The sequence below is a fragment of the Poecile atricapillus genome, unplaced genomic scaffold (genome assembly GCF_030490865.1).
Source record: "Poecile atricapillus isolate bPoeAtr1 unplaced genomic scaffold, bPoeAtr1.hap1 scaffold_123, whole genome shotgun sequence".
Classification (NCBI taxonomy): domain Eukaryota; kingdom Metazoa; phylum Chordata; class Aves; order Passeriformes; family Paridae; genus Poecile; species Poecile atricapillus.
Window position 1 is genome coordinate 43538 of NW_026709004.1, and position 4885 is coordinate 48422.

Genomic DNA, 4885 nt, shown 5'->3' on the forward strand with positions numbered 1-4885 from the left:
GATGAGCCGGGTGAGAACGAAGGCGAGCTGATGAAGCTCGCAGAACCCGGGAGGAAGAAGATGCTGACGGAATGACAAACTCCAGCAACTGCCAAGACGGATGCCCGAGAATCTGAGGGCCACAGTCCTCTACCTATCTTCGCGTTTGTACAAGACCTAAGCCACAGCAATGGATCCTCGCGGCGCACGGCTGTTGACACAGCTCAGAACAAGACCTCTAAAAGACATCCGATCGGATGCTTTTAAAAGAGAGACGCGATTCCAAGGCCTCTGCGAGCTCCAGAGGCAAAGCTTCGATGGTGTCGGGCTGAGGAGCCCAGAGATCAGAGATGCGAGGACTGACGCCGGGGTTTCTGGTAAGCCCCCAGAAGAGATAAGGCGAGGCACGTACAACACAAGAAGCACAAAAGACACAGAAGGCACGATGGACAAGTGATACAACACGCCCCGGGACTGCTCTGTCCTGCACACCTCAGTACTGTGAACAAATGTGAGGCTCTCCCTTCACGTGGCCTAAGGGGCCACAGCCTGGACCTCCCCGTCCCCAAAGCTGACTCCATAACCCCAGGTCACGAGTCCCGACCCGGCACCCCGATTTCAGCCCCTCTGCAATTTGCAGCCTTCGACTCAGCTCTCGGATGCCCGGCAGGGTGGATCCACATGGAGCACCAAGGAAGGCCGCCTCGTCATCCAGGAAGTTCCTGCCATCGCCAGGCTGCCGTCTCTCGGTCAGCTACAATAAATAAAACAGAAAATCAGCGGCTGATTATTGCAGGGCATCAGCCAAAACCCGACAATTCTGCTACTCACGGTCTCCTGTGAACGGCCACGTCCTGAGGCCGCGCGCTTCGGCCACGCCGGGAGCCGGACACCATCGTCGCAGGGCGCGCCTGATTTAAGAGAAGACAAAGTGATGCGGCATTGCTGAAACTCAAAGGGACCCTCGCTCCTCCTCCCGACATCCCCAACTCACGGCAACCCCTCGGCCCCTTCCTGAAGGCCACCCACACGGCCCCTTTACGTGGAAAAGGCTCCATCACACGGTCCCATAACGCTTCCGCAGGGCTCACGGGAGCGGTGAAGCAGCTGTGCCGGCCAGTTGGCGAGGACGTCTCGGCGAAATGTGACTGGACCGCCTAAAGCACTCAAACAAGATGGGAGGCTTAGCATTGCACCGGAAACTGAGAGCCCAGCGATAACAACAGCTTCCCTCCACTGGTCAATGCTCACCTTGCCCACTTCGCCTTGATTGCTGCTAGCCGGCTTCACTTCCTAAAAATAAAGACAAAGAGGAGACCTGTAACACAGTGACCGGGTCCAGTTGCCCTGCAAAGACAAACATTGACTTACCTTCTCGCGGGAACCCCCTTACCCTGGATGGGGCGCTCTGCCACCGATTTCATCCGTTCGCATCTGAAAGAAAGCTGAGACAAAAGTCAAAGTGCTGCAGGGTAACTTCACAGCTCCTGACATCTTATGTCAATCTAGGAACACCCTCTGGACTCCAACTACACCCTACATCACAAATTTCAAATAACAGGGGCCTAGGACTCGGCCTTTTACACCTACACCCAGGCTGGGCAGCAGGACAGAGCAGCTCCGGGACAACTACACCCAGACACCCGTGACACACAAGACAACAGACGAGGGGACACAACGGGGAGACAAAACTCTGGGCCACAAGAATGGCCACAAGGACCGAGAGAACGTGGAACGAGATGAGCCGGGTGAGAATGAAGGCGAGCTGATGAAACTCGCAGAACCCGGGAGGAAGAAGATGCTGATGGAACGATTAACTCCAGCAACTGCCAAGACGGATGCCCGAGAATCTGAGGGCCACAGCCCCCTACCAATCTTTGTGTTTCTTCAAGACCTAAGCCACAGCAATGGATCCTCGCGGCACACGGCTGTTGACACAGCTCGGAACAAGACCTCTAAAAGACATCCGATCGGATGCTTTTAAAAGAGAGACGCGATTCCAAGGCCTCTGAGAGCTCCCGAGGCAAAGCTTCGATGGTGTCGGGCTGAGGAGCCCAGAGATCAGAGATGCAAGGACTGACGCCGGGGTTTCTGGTAAGCCCCCAGGAGAGATAAGGCGAGGCACGTACAACACGAGAGGCACAAAAGACACAGAAGGCACGACGGACAAGTGATACAACACGCCCCGGGACTGCTCTGTCCTGCGCACCTCAGCACTGTGAACAAATGTGAGGCTCTCCCTTCACGTGGCCTAAGGGGCCACAGCCTGGACCTCCCCGTCCCCAAAGCTGACTCCATAACCCCAGGTCACGAGTCCCGACCCGGCACCCCGATTTCAGCCCCTCTGCAATTCGCAGCCTCCGACTTAGCTCTCGGATGCCCGGCGGGGAGGATCCACATGGAGCGCCAAGGAAGGCCGCCTCGCCATCTGGGAAGTTCCTGCCATCGCCAGGCTGCCGTCTCTCGGTCAGCTACAATAAATAAAACAGAAAATCAGAGGCTGATCTTTGCAGGGCATCAGCCAAAACCCGACAATTCCGCTACTCACGGTCTCCTGTGAACGGCCACGTCCTGAGGCCGCGCGCTTCGGCCACGCCGGGAGCCGGACGCCGTCGTCACAGGGCGCGCCTGAGTTAAGAGAAGACAAAGTGATGTGGCATTGCTGAAACTCAAAGGGACCCTCGCTCCTCCTCCCGACATCCCCAACTCACGGCAACCCCTCGGCCCCTTCCTGAAGGCCACCCACACGGCCCCTTTACGTGGAAAAGGTTCTGTCACACGGTCCCGTAATGCTTCCGCAGGGCTCACGGGAGCGGTGAAGCAGCTGTGCCGGCCGGTTGGCGAGGACGTCTCAGCAAAACGCGACTGGACCGCCTAAAGCACACAAACAAGATGGGAGGCTTAGCATTGCACCAGAAACTGAGAGCCCAGCGATAACAACAGTTTCCCTCCACCAGTCAACGCTCACCTTGCCCGCTTCGCCTTGACTGCTGCTAGCCAGCTTCACTTCCTAAAAATAAAGACAAAGAGGAGACCTGTCACACAGTGACCGGGTCCAGTTGCCCTGCAAAGACAAACATTGACTTACCTTCTCGGGGGAACCCCCTTACCCTGGATGGGGCGCTCTGCCACCGATTTCATCCGTTCGCATCTGAAAGAAAGCTAAGACAAAAGTCAAAGTGCTGCAGGGTAACTTCACAGCTCCAGACATCTTATGTCAATCTAGGAACACCCGCTAGACTCCAACTACACCCTACATGACAAATTTCAAATTACAGGGGCCTGGGACTCGGCCTTTTACACCTACACCCAGGCTGGGCAGCAGGACAGAGCAGCTCCGGGACAACTACACCCAGACACCCGTGACACACAAGACAACAGACGAGAGGACACAACGGGGAGACAAAACTCTGGGCCACAAGAATGGCCGCAAGGACCGAGAGAACGCGGAACGAGATGAGCCGCGTGAGAACGAAGGCGAGCTGATGAAGCTCGCAGAACCCGGGAGGAAGAAGATGCTGATGGAATGACAAACTCCAGCAACTGCCAAGACGGATGCCCGAGAATCTGAGGGCCACAGCCCCCTACCTATCTCTGCGTTTCTTCAAGACCTAAGCCGCAGCAATGGATCCTCGCGGCGCACGGCTGTTGACACAGCTCGGAACAAGACCTCTAAAAGACATCCGATGGGATGCTTTTAAAAGAGAGACGCGATTCCAAGGCCTCTGCGAGCTCCAGAGGCAAAGCTTCGATGGTGTCGGGCTGAGGAGCCCAGAGATCAGAGATGCGAGGACTGACACCGGGGTTTCTGGTAAGCCCCCAGGAGAGATAAGGCGAGGCACGTACAACACGAGAGGCACAAAAGACACAGAAGGCACAATGGACAAGTGATACAACACGCCCCGGGACTGCTCTGTCCTGCACACCTCAGTACTGTGAACAAATGTGAGGCTCTCCCTTCACGTGGCCTAAGGGGCCACAGCCTGGACCTCCCCGTCCCCAAAGCTGACTCCATAACCCCAGGTCACAAGTCCCGACCCGGCACCCCGATTTCAGCCCCTCTGCAATTTGCAGCCTTCGACTCAGCTCTCGGATGCCCGGCAGGGTGGATCCACATGGAGCACCAAGGAAGGCCGCCTCGCCATCCAGGAAGTTCCTGCCATCGCCAGGCTGCCGTCTCTCGGTCAGCTACAATAAATAAAACAGAAAATCAGCGGCTGATTATTGCAGGGCATCAGCCAAAACCCGACAATTCTGCTACTCACGGTCTCCTGTGAACGGCCACGTCCTGAGGCCGCGCGCTTCGGCCACGCCGGGAGCCGGACGCCATCGTCACAGGGCGCGCCTGAGTTAAGAAAAGACAAAGTGATGCGGCATTGCTGAAACTCAAAGGGACCCTCGCTCCTCCTCCCGACATCCCCAACTCACGGCAACCCCTCGGCCCGTTCCTGAAGGCCACCCACACGGCCCCTTTACGTGGAAAAGGCTCCGTCACACGGTTCCATAACGCTTCCGCAGGGCTCACGGGAGCGGTGAAGCAGCTGTGCCGGCCGGTTGGCGAGGACGTCTTGGCGAAATGTGACTGGACCGCCTAAAGCACGCAAACAAGATGGGAGGCTTAGCATTGCACCGGAAACTGAGAGCCCAGCGATAACAACAGCTTCCCTCCACTGGTCAATGCTCACCTTGCCCACTTCGCCTTGATTGCTGCTAGCCGGCTTCACTTCCTAAAAATAAAGACAAAGAGGAGACCTGTAACACAGTGACCGGTTCCAGTTGCCCTGCAAAGACAAACATTGACTTACCTTCTCGCGGGAACCCCCTTACCCTGGATGGGGCGCTCTGCCACCGATTTCATCCGTTCGCATCTGAAAGAAAGCTGAGACAAAAGTCAAAGTGCTGCAGG

The 4885-nt window shown here is 56.7% G+C and overlaps 1 long non-coding RNA gene across 1 annotated transcript; it reads right to left on the reverse strand.

Moving 5' to 3' along the window:
• Positions 1 to 3984: 3984 nt before the first annotated feature.
• Positions 3985 to 4550, reverse strand: LOC131574204 (uncharacterized). The gene is made up of 3 exons (XR_009276406.1): positions 4408 to 4550; positions 4245 to 4324; positions 3985 to 4167 (listed from the first exon to the last, which is right to left on the reverse strand). It is a non-coding gene; the product is annotated as an uncharacterized LOC131574204 (long non-coding RNA).
• Between the last annotated feature and the right edge of the window lie 335 nt (positions 4551 to 4885).